The 12599-nt window shown below is 41.9% G+C and overlaps 1 protein-coding gene across 3 annotated transcripts in view; it reads right to left on the reverse strand.

The window, feature by feature from the left end:
• NAT8L (N-acetyltransferase 8 like) overlaps positions 1 to 12599 on the reverse strand; it is a 111655-nt gene that overhangs the window by 11652 nt on the left and 87404 nt on the right. The gene's annotated exons all lie outside the window — the stretch shown is intronic.

Genomic DNA, 12599 nt, shown 5'->3' on the forward strand with positions numbered 1-12599 from the left:
AGTATTTTGACAAAATGTCTCCAGCTTCTATATTACACTGTAAAAAAAAATAGATTTTTTCAATTTTTTTTTTTTTTTTTTTTAATTGAGGAAGGAAAGGGATCTCAATACAGGAAAGACTTTGAATAAGGAAAGGACCAGAAATGGGGTAAAAAGATAAGGACTGGAAAGGGTGGGGGGAGGGAGGGAAGAGGTAGAAAGAAGGGAGGTTTCAGAATCTGGGGACAGAATAGAGTTCACGGGAAAAAGAATCTGAATTACTGAGGGCATGAGTGTGGTAAGTGACCTTACCATGATCCAATCCCACTCCCCCTTGCATCCCCTTTGTCATCCCACCCAATCTGGTACACACACAAAGACACTTGCTTCCTCTCCATTCTTCTCACAGAAGAGTCTCCCAGTCCCTTCCTCACCCCAGTGACTGCCCCTCAACAACCTCCCTCCTCCCCAATGAACCCTTTTGTCTGCTCCAAGCTCACCCTCTCCCTTTTCTTCCTTGCATGATGCTTGAGAGGGAAGTTGCTAGATTACAAAGAAAGATAACTTCTCTGGGAGTAGCACGCGTGCAGTTCTGGCTTCTACTTATTGCACCAAGTTTCAGACTCCATCTTCTGTTCTGAGTTCTAGTACGCTAGGACTCCTCTACCTGCCTTAACCTCATTCCAAACATGTATTAGACACGGAGTCCAAACACTAACCCATGGTACACCTCAGAGCTAAAAACAATGAAAAATAAGCAAAGACAAAAAGAGTGAATATGGCGCAAGGACCCCACCCCTCAGCATACCTCCAACTACAAGTCAGCCCTTCACTCCTACAGAATCACCACACTTAAACACAAACGGGATTTCTACTCCTTAAAGATCCACCAATACCTGTACAACCCCAAAGCGCTCTTCTCCTATGTATCAAGCCTCACCAAATCCACTCCACACATGATCCCCGATTCCGAAGCCCATGCCAAATGTGAAGAACTGGCGCAATTTTTCAATAAAACAACAAATCTCCTCTCCAGATTCACCAGCCCCCTGCACCCCCACACCATCAGGGACCACCCTTTCCACCGCTTCCTTAAGTTCCCTGGATCTCACCTCCAAAGAAGTTGAAACTATCCTAAAAAAGCTCAGACCAACCTCCCACCTCCACGACACCATCCCTACCAAAGCTCTCCTATCTGTTCCTACCTCCATAGCAAAATCTTTATCTGACATCATAAACTGTTCCCTCTCCACAGGCATAGTCCCAGACGCACTAAAATAAGCAATGGTTAAACCCCCTCCTTAAAAAAACCCTCTCTGGACCCGAAGGACCCTGCCAATTTCCGCCCCATCTCAAACCTCCCATTCTTAGCTAAAATAATGGAGAGTTGTCACACAGCTGACAGACTACCTTGAAGACCACAAAATCCTTCACCCTGCACAGTTTGGTTTCCGCAAACACTTTAATACCGAATCCCTCCTTCTCACACTTTTCGATCACCTCCTCAGAGGCATGGACCAAGGGAACAGCTACATCCTTGCCCTACTAGACATTTCAGCGGCATTTGACACCATATGCCACAACCAGCTCCTCACCTGTCTAAAAGACATCGGCATCTCAGGATTAGCCCTCCTTTGGTTCTCTTACCTATCCAACAAAATACTTTGTGAAAATAGGTAATACCATATCCACCCCCTATCCCCCTCCATCATGGAGTGCCTCAAGGTTCCTCCCTCTCCTCCACCCTTTTCAATATTTACCTCACCCCGCTCTGTCAACTCCTCTCAGATCTCAAACTAAAATTCTACCTATATGCAGATGATGTTCAAATCATACCTATCCACTCATCCATCTCTGATGCCTTAGCTCATTGGGAGACCTACCTCAAATCAATCAACTCTCTTCTTACCAATCTCCACCTCGCCCTTAACACTAAAAAAAACCGAATTACTATTTATTTCGCACCACTCCACCCCTAAACCATCCTTTGCTAATTACCCAGCCTTCAAGCTCACTACCGCGCAACCTTGTGTAAGAGACCTTGGAGTACTTCTTGACGGACAACTAAACCTGAAGAAACACGTCAGCACTATCCTTGAAGAAGGATTCTTCAAACTTAATGTGCTTAAGAAGCTCAAGCCATTACTACATGCCCATGATTTCCGGACAGTAATCCAAACCACCCTATCATTAAAACTGGATTACTGCAACTCACTCTTCTTAGGACTCCCTTACTCCACCATAAGACCCCTACAAATGCTCCAAAACACCATGGCAAGAATCATAAATGTCTGCAGAACAGACCATATCACTCCCATTCTCAAAGACCTGCACTGGCTCCCCATACCTTCTCGTATTCTCTACAAAACTCACAATCACCCATAAAGCCATTTACTCCCACCACTCCAACTGGCTCGACCATCCTTTCACCTCTGCTAACCCTAATCGTCCCACTAGAACCACCAAAGGAACCCTTCATGTGCCCTCCCTAAAAATAGCACACCTATCCACCACAAGAGAACGTGCTCTCACGATCGCAGGCCCTTCACATTCAAACTCCCTGCCTTCAACACTCCGTCTCGAATCCTGTCATTTCAAATTTAGAAAAAAACTAAACACATGGTTGTTTAGACAGGCATTTCCCGACTAACCATCTCTCCCTACTTCTATCTGCCTCCGCTAATTCAATTATCTGACCCCTTCGCTACTACCATTGTACTATATGTTTATATGCACTCTTGTACATAATAGCATACAATTATTCATTTCACTTAGCATGATATATACCAATAGTCACCTATATTAAGAACCTCTTGCCAGTTGCGCTATTTTCTATGCCTCTTTATGCGTGCACCCTTCCCCACTATTTTGTACCCTTGTTAAATGTACTTTCCAAACATTTTGTTAAGATGTAAACCGATGTGATGTACACACTAACACCGGTATATAAACAGTTTTAAATAAATAAAAATAAATCCTCCTTGTGAGTACCAGTGTGGTTTGGGAACAGGAAACCTGCAAGATTTGGAAATTTCCCAAAAGACTATCTTATAGCAGTCTACCTCCCTGGAAACCAAAATTAGATAACAGACTAAGTTACCAATTGCAGCCACATGAATGGTCATTGAATAATCACATCACACAAGAACTATTTCAGTTTTGGGATATTCTGCAAATAGATCTTTGACATACCACTGAACAAGGTCTCCACATATTGCTCCAGGAGACCAGAAATGAATAGTATCTACAAATACCTTTTCAGCCCCATGAAATCATGGACTTCTGTAGGTGTTCCCACCAATTCCACTATAGCCAAGACAAAGTTAACATGCATGATTTTGACAGCACTTTTAGCCACATCAAATTTTGTTTCTGTAGCTTCATGCCTAGCTGTTCAGCATCCAATAAGCCTAAGAATATTCCCCATCCCTAATCATGCAATACAACAGGAATAATCAACAGTCCATCTTTGACTTTCAACATCCATGCAGTCTGTGCCAATTAGTATTTTCTAAGTAGTAGACTACAGAAGTCAGCAAGGCTCTTCTAGCTTCAAGATTTTACAACTTCAAATGGAATAGATTCTCTATCTGGTATTCACATTTCAATCAGAATCCCTTTTAAGTCTCCTGTTCCTCGTACTTCAATACTTAAGCCTATTTGACTAAATATTGAAAAACTGTCAAGAGTACATCTCAGTGCTACAGAATACTGCATACCATGAAAATGTGGAAGGAGCTAATCTCACATCAACCTACAATCGTCAGATTTACGGAAGGCCTAACTTCTTAAAGATCCAATTTAAAATTCTCCTGCTCCTTGGGATCTCAATGTGGTTCTAGCTCAACTGACAGCCAAACAAATTGTTTTCTTGGAAGGTTGTATTTTTGACAGCATGAAAAGAAAGTGAGCTGCAAAAACTAGTCTCATTTTTCCACAACCAAAGTTTTTAAAACTCACCCTAAGTGTCTTCCAAAAGTGGACTCAATTTCACTTAAATCAATCCAACATGTGCTACCAACATTTTTTCCAAGATCACATGACCAATAAGGTGAATAGGCTCTTCATACACAGGACTGCAGAAGAGCTTTGACTTTGTTTGGAGATAAAATCTTGACAGCTATTCTATTTCATTCAACCAATTAAACAGGTTATTTTCAGTTACAAATGACATGTCCTGATTATGAGATGCAAACTAAGGCATCTTCAATCAGAAAACCAAGGTAAAAGCCCATCAAGTGAGGGCTACAGCAGCTTTCAGCCCATCTTCCTTCCACAGAAGATAGCTCAAGGCTGTCACTTGGTCTTCCCTCTTCATTACTGCCTAGAAAATGCTTCATACCTAGGCAGAGGTTATGTCCAAGCAATTCAAGCATATTGTACTACTGATATAAAGACATGACAAATACATGCAACCCTAAACTTGGCATCACCTGCTTTTGTGGCTGATTTGTCCTGTCCAAGAGCATCTCTTACAGGTAAGCAACTTAGCTTTCCAGGATCATGTAAGTCTTGCTGGTAACCGAATAGTGACTGAAGGCCTTAGGGTTGATTTTGCATTCTCTTCTGAACAGCTATCAAACTACTATCATCTGGTGCTGAAGCCCCCTTCCTACAATTACCCAAGGAGATTATGGAATTAGAATAGAAAGGACCCTTGTTTCATGGGTCTTGAGGTCTCCATTTAGATCAGCTATGCAGAAAGCAATACAGTGGAACATATACTGCTAAGCCAGCTGTTTACTATAAGTTGCTAAAGTCTGATAATTTGAGGGTGAAATGTGTTGAAAATCAAAGATTAAGGTTATTTTAGATCTGCACTTGAAGCTTTAATCTCAGCGAAAATTGCAGGGCTTGTTTGCTATAAACATCACAAGGTATTGCATTAGTATTAAGACACCGACCATGAGGCATCTCCCTAAGATGGAGATCCAAAAGACTTATCTCCATAAGCATGAAATGGAAGTAAAGACCTAATATGGAGGACAAAGGAGTATTGCTTTAGTATTAGGGCATAGGTAGACAGGGTAACGTGATTGGGTGCAGATTTTAGGTTTGATCCGAGATTGCACCAAATGCATGGTAAATTTAAGGATCTGATGAAAGGAAACTTGTATTTAAAGAATAAAGCAATGATTGGTCATATTTCCCATTCATCGTTAGATTATATATTAGGGCTTGTCTCAGGGAAGTGTAGGTTTATGAGAACTTCTCTCCTTGCCATATATCAATTCTATTGCTCTGTAGAGTTAAAACAGGGTCCTTGCCAGTTGCTGTTATGCTGCTGGGATCTTTTTAGACCAGAAATCCTATAAGATCTTGAAGATGTCTTATGTCATCTGTAGGGTGGCCAATATGATGCCAATTTTAAAAAGGGCTCTGGGGGTAATCTGAGAAACTTTAGTTCTCCTTAGGTTCAGATTTTCAATATCCTAAACCTTTAATTATGTTAACAGGTAAACCAAAGAGGGCCACACCAACACTAAACAAATGGGCGCCGAACAATTCATATTGAGTTTGTGTAATTAGGTGTTCCCATACATGTGCTGGTACAGTATTAGAACATCCAGTTACATATGTCAAGTTGTTCATAAACAGCAAAGATAAACAATTTTGTGTATCTAGTATGTCCTTGCCTTAAATTATACATGGGTTGGACAAAACAAGCCACACAGAAGCCGCTCATAGAAGTTGCATAAATACTGGCAGGACCTCAGCCTCAGTTGTACAACAGAGTATAGATTTTCATCATGATTTTATCAATTCATTAGACTAATTTTGAAACCAGTGATGACCCCACAATGTGGGGAAGCCCAATTAAATTATTGGTAACAATGCTGCATTGTTAAATTGAACACCGTAGCACCATATGGGCTTAAGGAATTTGATCATGAATTAGATAAGAGAATACCAGTCTGAGTCTGGAGTTTACAGATGTTCATTGTAGAATTAGATATGTCCACAATTGATGCTCTCAGTGGCTCATTCTGCAGATCACTGGAGCTTTTAAATGGATATTTTTGTACATGTTAGTTCACAAGATGGTGCTTTTCTGAGAGAGACAGACTGCAGCGTCCCCTCATGAAGGAAGTTGTTTGAAATGTCAGGCCAGCATTAGGTTGTAAGAAAGCTGCAAGATTGTTCTATTGGATATAGATTCTGATTTCACACAAGTTATTTGCAATTTTAAAAAGTTTAAAAAAAAATACTGAAGCACATTAAGGGTGGAACACTGATTATAATAGGGGCACAACATTTGAAGAGATTTCAGTCATGTGAACCATCCTACTCATTTTAGAATTTATATTTCATTGTTGGTGATGTGTTATTTCACAGAGTGATCTTCAATATGCTTATAAGTGGTGCCATGCTGGGTCAGACCAAGCGTACATAACACCCAGCATCCTGTCTCAATAGCCAATCCAGATTTCTAGAAGTACCCAACAGGTCCCAAAACCATTAGATCAATTTGTTTACACACCCTGGGATAAGTGGTGGCTTTCTCCAAATCTACCTGGTTAATTGTTTAAACAACTTGTCCAAACCCTTTTAAACAACTCAACTATGCTAGATGCACATCCTCCAGCAACTACTTTATATCTTAATTGTGCACTGAATGAAAACACTTTTTCCAATTTGTTTTAAATCTGCTACCAGTTAGTACAAAGACTAGGAGACACTCCATGAAACTAAGAGTACATAACTGTTCTCTATCTATTCTACCTTCTTGTCCATCTGGTCTTATCTTGTATCTATGCATTTTTAGATATAGCTTACCAACTTGAAGCTGGACATTGCTGTTGCCAATCTGCTCTGTCTAATGTCCGCCACCTTGGATATAGCTGTTAAAATTTGCCAACTCAAAGGCCTCCAAAGTTAGTTAACAAAAAGTTAAAATCTAAGGAGGGACATTTTCAAATGTGAGTTGCAGATATGCCAGGGTATGCTATTATGGAGTATATTGGGACTCACTGGACTATGCCTATTGCAAGTGGGATTGCTAGCCCTTGCTATCTGGTCATAACATCCTGAAGTCACAAACTTTCAGCAGGGATCATTGAAGCCAGATTTGAGAAAAGAAAGGCCCGTTAGATATACAGAAATTAACCCATGAGCCAACATTTTCTTCTGTAATGGTTAAAATGATTGAAATGAGGAACTATTCCTGAGTTGGGGGTTTTGAGATGTGCACAAGTTGTGAGTGACAAGAAGATGCCTTCCCCCCAAAAGGGATGGTGTTTATGAAAAAAAGTGCTTCCCTTAAGTACTTGAGTTGGCCAGAGGTTGTGGTCAGAGTAATCAGGAGCTGGTTGAGAAACAGAGGGCTGATTCTCCCATGAGTCAAGAGATTTGTGGTGCTGAGGCCGAGACCTGTAGCCTTTGGTGGGAGAGAGATATTCTGATTCTGGAGAAGAGCTGTATTAAAATATTAGCAAGAAGATTTTCAAAGGGGAAAGAATTTTGCTATGTCATGTCTTGGGAAGCCCACAGCTTTATCAAAGGTCCTGAAGTGTAAAGGATCTTACTGGTGTTGGACTGGGGAAATCCTGACCAGATAGATTGAAAAGAAAAGAGAAACAGTAACATTTGTGACTTAGTGGAGATTGGAAGGAAAAGCTATAATACTTATTCTGAAGCTGAGTTTTATGTCCCTGCTTTTATTCTGCTCTGTTTTGCCATTTTGTTTGTACCTTGAATAAATTCTGTTTTGGAATATTTTTGGTGTAGACCTTATTTTGGTTATTGCAACTCTCCCCTTGGGTCTCCCAGCTTTTATTGGTACGCACTGGCCTGAATCTAAGGCTACAGTAAAGTCTTTTACCACACTTTGCGGCCTTCAAAAGGTGACTCCCGAAGAAGTGAGTTACACACTCAACTACCAAGTACACTGATATAGACTCTCTAGCCCAGTGTTTGCACATCAGAAAAGACTTATTTGACCTATGCCATAATAAAAGCTTTAAATATATCCGAATCAGGAAGCCTGTGAGGGAGTCTGTTGGACCATTAGATGATAGAAGGGACACTTGGGGAAGGTAAGGCCTAAATGAAATCTTTGCTTTGGTGTTTACTAATGAGGATGTTGGGGAGGCATCCATTCCGAAATTAAGGGTAATTATTCAGATGAACTGAACAAAATCATGGTGAACCTGAAAGATGTAGGGCCGATTGACAAGCTGAAGTGTAGCAAATCACTTAGAACAGATGGTATACACCCCAATGTTTTGAAAGAACTCAAAAGTGAAGTTTTAGATCTATTACTAGTAATTTGTAGCATATTACAATCGTCCATTGCACCAGAAGACTAGAGAGTGGCTAATGTAACCCAGATATTTGAAAGAGGGCTGTGGGGGTAATCTGGGAAACTATACACCAGTGAGCCTGACTTCAGTGCCAGAAAATCTGTGGAATTATAAATAAAATCACAGAACAGAGACCTGGTTTAATGGGACACAGCTAGCATGAATTTACACATGTGGCATCTTGCCTCAAATTTGCTACATTTGAACATTTGAAGGGTTAACTTGTGGATAAAGGTGAGCTGGTATTTGACAAAGTCCCCCATGAGACACTAAGAAGATTAAGTCATTGGATAGGAGGCAATGTTCTTTTGTGATTTCAAACTAGTTAAAAGATGGGAAACTGAGTAGGACTAAATGGTTTCTCAGTAGAAAAAAGGTAGACAGTGGAGTACCTCAGGGATCTATACTGGGACTGGTGCTTTAATATATTTAAAAATGATCTGGAAAAGGGGATGAGTGGGGTGATCAAATTTGTAGAGGACAAAATTGAGAGTTGTAAAACCATAAGTGAGTTGTGAGAAATTGCAGGGGGACCTTGCAAGACTAGAAATCCAAATGGCAGGCTAATATTTAACATGGACGAGCGCAAAGTGATTCACAAAGAAAAGCAACCCATGCTATAGCTACACAATGTTAGGTTCCATATTAGAGTTGCCACAGGGAAAAAAATCCTTGGCTCAGTGTGTGGCAGCAAATATTAGGAAAGAAATGGTGAATAAAATATATCTGTGTATCATTCCATGGGGGGGGGGGGGGGGGCACACCTTGTGTACTGGGTGCAATTCTGGTCACTGCATCTTAAAAAAAAAAAAAAAAAAAAGTTGCCATTGAAGAGGTACAGAGAAATGAGACCAAAATGATAAAGGGAATGGAACAGCTCCACTGAGGAAAAACTAAAGAAATCAGGGCCTTCCCATCTGGAAAAGAGAAGGCAGGAGGGGAAGAATATGATAAGAGGTCTATAAAATCTTGAGAGAACTAGAACAGCTAAGTGTGAATGTGTTATTTACTTTCACATAATACAAGGATTAGGGGACACTCCATGAAGTTAGAAAATAGCACATTTAAAACAAATTGTAGAAAATTCTTTACACAACGCACAATTAAGTTCTGGAATTTACTGGAGGATGTGGTTAAGGCATAGCTGGGTTTTAAAAATGTTTGGACAAGTTCCTGGAGAAGTCCATAAACTGCTATTAATCATGCTGACTTAGGGAATAGCCACTTGTTATTACCAGCATGGAATTTATTTACTGTCTGGGTACTTGCAACATGGATTGGTAACTGTTGGAAACTGGATGCTAGGCTTGATGGACCTTTGGTCTGAGAGTATGGCAATTCTTATGTTAATGTTTTACTGTCAAGCTTGGCAAAAAGTGTACCCATGTTACCAAACATTTGAAGGAATTTGTGCTAATTACCTGATGATCTTTATGGCCCTATAAGTTGTGGCACCAAACTATCAGTCTCAACCAGAGAACCCATACTGAAAAAGCAATCACAATTAAGAGGTCTAAGAAAGACTTTTTTGGTAGTTCTGTTTGTAATACGGCAATGACAGTACACCCAAAACTTTCGTATCACTACAGGGAGAGAAAACAGAGTTGCTTACCTATAACAGGTGGTGTTTCTCAGAGGACAGCAGGATGTTGGTCCTCACACATGGGTGACATCAGATGGAGCCTCAGTCCAGAACTGATCTCAAAGATTCTAGAACTTTCAAACATGTCCTACTGAGCATGTGCAGCTGTAGTCATCACCCTCAGTCCACAATATATAGTTAATACATGGAGAAACCAACTCCCAGGGGAGGCGAGTGGGTTTCATGAGGACTAACATCCTGCTGTCTTCTGAGAACAGCTGTTATAGTTAAGCAACTCTGCTTTCTCTGAAGACAAGCAGGATGGCAGCTCTCACACATGGTTATTCCCAAGTTATAGAATGTCAGAGCAGGACAATGTGGGAAACTGCACCATCTCTCCTTTTTGCATGTGAAGTGATCAACCCACAAAGGGGTCTATGCAGGAAAAGAGCTGGGTTTTACAAAGAGAAAGCCATAGAAACAGACAAAACCCCCCATGCATACCAAGGTATGCCAGCAAAAAACATACTCCGCATCACTGAAAACATTACAAGTAAGTTTTGGATCAGGAAATCCGACAGTAGGTCTAGAACTTCCTGGATACAGGAAAAGTCTAGAGATGTAAACAAGAGAAGGACTCTGACAAAGACCACAGTTTCCTTCGTTGTTACAAGCCAACCGAAAAACCAACTGGGGGCCCCTGAGAGTTCCCCAGAAAGAAACTGCTGTCCACTGGCATCTGAAGGACAGAATGCATCTGCAGGAGTGTGCCCATGTTTGGCTGATAGGCACAGTGGGCAGAAAAACCCAAACCATGCTTGGAAGAATAATCATCAACAGCAGGGTCTGACATACCCTATGAGCCAGAGCACCAGACAGCTAACCATGCAGGACAGCATCAAGAATTTCAGGGGATGAAAGGCAATCCCTGAATGGAATTGCTAGCCCAAACCCCTGAGCAGGGAGTTAAGTTAGGCCTGAAGCTCATCCACACTGCACCCTGTCAAGGGTAGGGCTATCCATCCTGTCAACAGGACAGTTCAGGTGAGCAGGAAGGCACTTTGGACAACCTAGTAAAGTGAGAAAAATTAAAGGCAGCACTGGCCAGAACTTGACAAAAATATAGGGAAAAAGTGGTGACTTTTTCTGCCCTAACTTTTCCTCCCTTTCCCTCAACATTCCAACTGGAAGTCAGAAGGAGCGAAAAACACAAGGAGGCAGACCACGTCATTATGTTGTATCTTAGCCCTAAGCAAAATAACTCACTGCCATTTCCAGTAGGGAGTTACCCACTGAGATAGAGTCCTCAGCCTGCTTGGAACAGTGAAACAGAGCGGACCCACCAGGGAAGAAATCCAGAAACTCCACCAAGAGAGACAGGAAGCGAGGGTGTTGCAAGTGTAGACCCCTGACGAACAGGATTTCTTCACTGGCCTGGAAACTAAGGGTACCAGGACAGGGTCGGTGTGATCTCTGAACAGACTACCACAAACCTGGCATAGGTATTAATTCCTCAGCCATGATTACAAATACTTCCTCCAAGAAAGCACGCAGTCCAGTAAATGGAACAATCGTTACAAGAACCAGAACTCCCCTCTCTGCAGACAGGGTTATCCCTAAAATGAGGAAGTACAGCTTGCAAGCCACTGCAACCAAAAAAAAGAAGCACCTCTGTTGTGGGGTCCCCTCTTCCCCCAACTCCCTCAGCCATGGATATGGCAAAAAGTCAAAAGGCATACTTGCCAGTTAGATGGACTAGAACTGAGGCAAGAATGACTGGCAATAGTGGTCCTTATAAAAAAAAAAAAATTGCCCATTGAGCTCAGCAAGTATCAAAGGTGACTCCTGGATGGGAGAAACCCCTCAGTTTCACCAGGGAGCTACTCTGGAATGGTTCCCTCATGAAACAGACCTGTTGAGCCTTAGGACAACCTAAGGAGAGTGCTACTATTTGACTGGTTCTGAGCCTGCAAGGAACTGAGAGTGACTGCCAGTCAGAAGCAGTGACATTTCTTCTCCAGGAAAACAGATTGAGGGACACTGCTTCCTGAAGGGACAGGAAAACAAAGGCAATCAGGGTCTCTCAATCCTGAAAAATCAGTCAACTCTCCAGTTGAGAGTTGAGTTACAATCACTGAGGTTCAGAAAATGTCCCTCAGATGGGGGTAGGCCACCACAGTAATCAGAGGGACCCCAGCAAAAATGGTCCAATGACCTTCACTACTTTCCCCCAGTCCTGGCCTACAAGGAGAGGCACAGATTCAAAGAATTGAGGCTCCAGTTTGGCAATAACATGCAAGGGATGGAGCTCCAGGGGCTTCCCCACAAAGGGGATTTGACACCTTGGGAGGAGTGGGGGGTGTGTCAAAAAGTCATTCCTCTTCAGAGGAAGAAGAGGACTCTACACCACCCTCCCTAGTGTCTACTCTCCTGAGGATTCAACCAGGAATGCAATCCTAGGTCAGCCTTGTGGCTGTTGTGCACAACCTGTTGTATGTGTTCACCATGAGAAACACAAACACACACACATACAGTAGAGGGCAACTGGAAGCAGAGAGTCCTCCAATGTAAAAGCATGCTGACTAGTACTCTACGGTATCCCATCCTACAAACCCACTCGTCGTGTTTGTGGATAGAATCCCATGGCAGAGCACCACCTGTGAGTCACTGGCAATCAGCGTGTGCGATGTCGCATTCCTTGCCAGTAATCACCACACATGGTGCAAAACTGACAA

This window comes from Rhinatrema bivittatum, chromosome 1 (assembly GCF_901001135.1).
Source record: "Rhinatrema bivittatum chromosome 1, aRhiBiv1.1, whole genome shotgun sequence".
NCBI classification, from domain to species: domain Eukaryota; kingdom Metazoa; phylum Chordata; class Amphibia; order Gymnophiona; family Rhinatrematidae; genus Rhinatrema; species Rhinatrema bivittatum.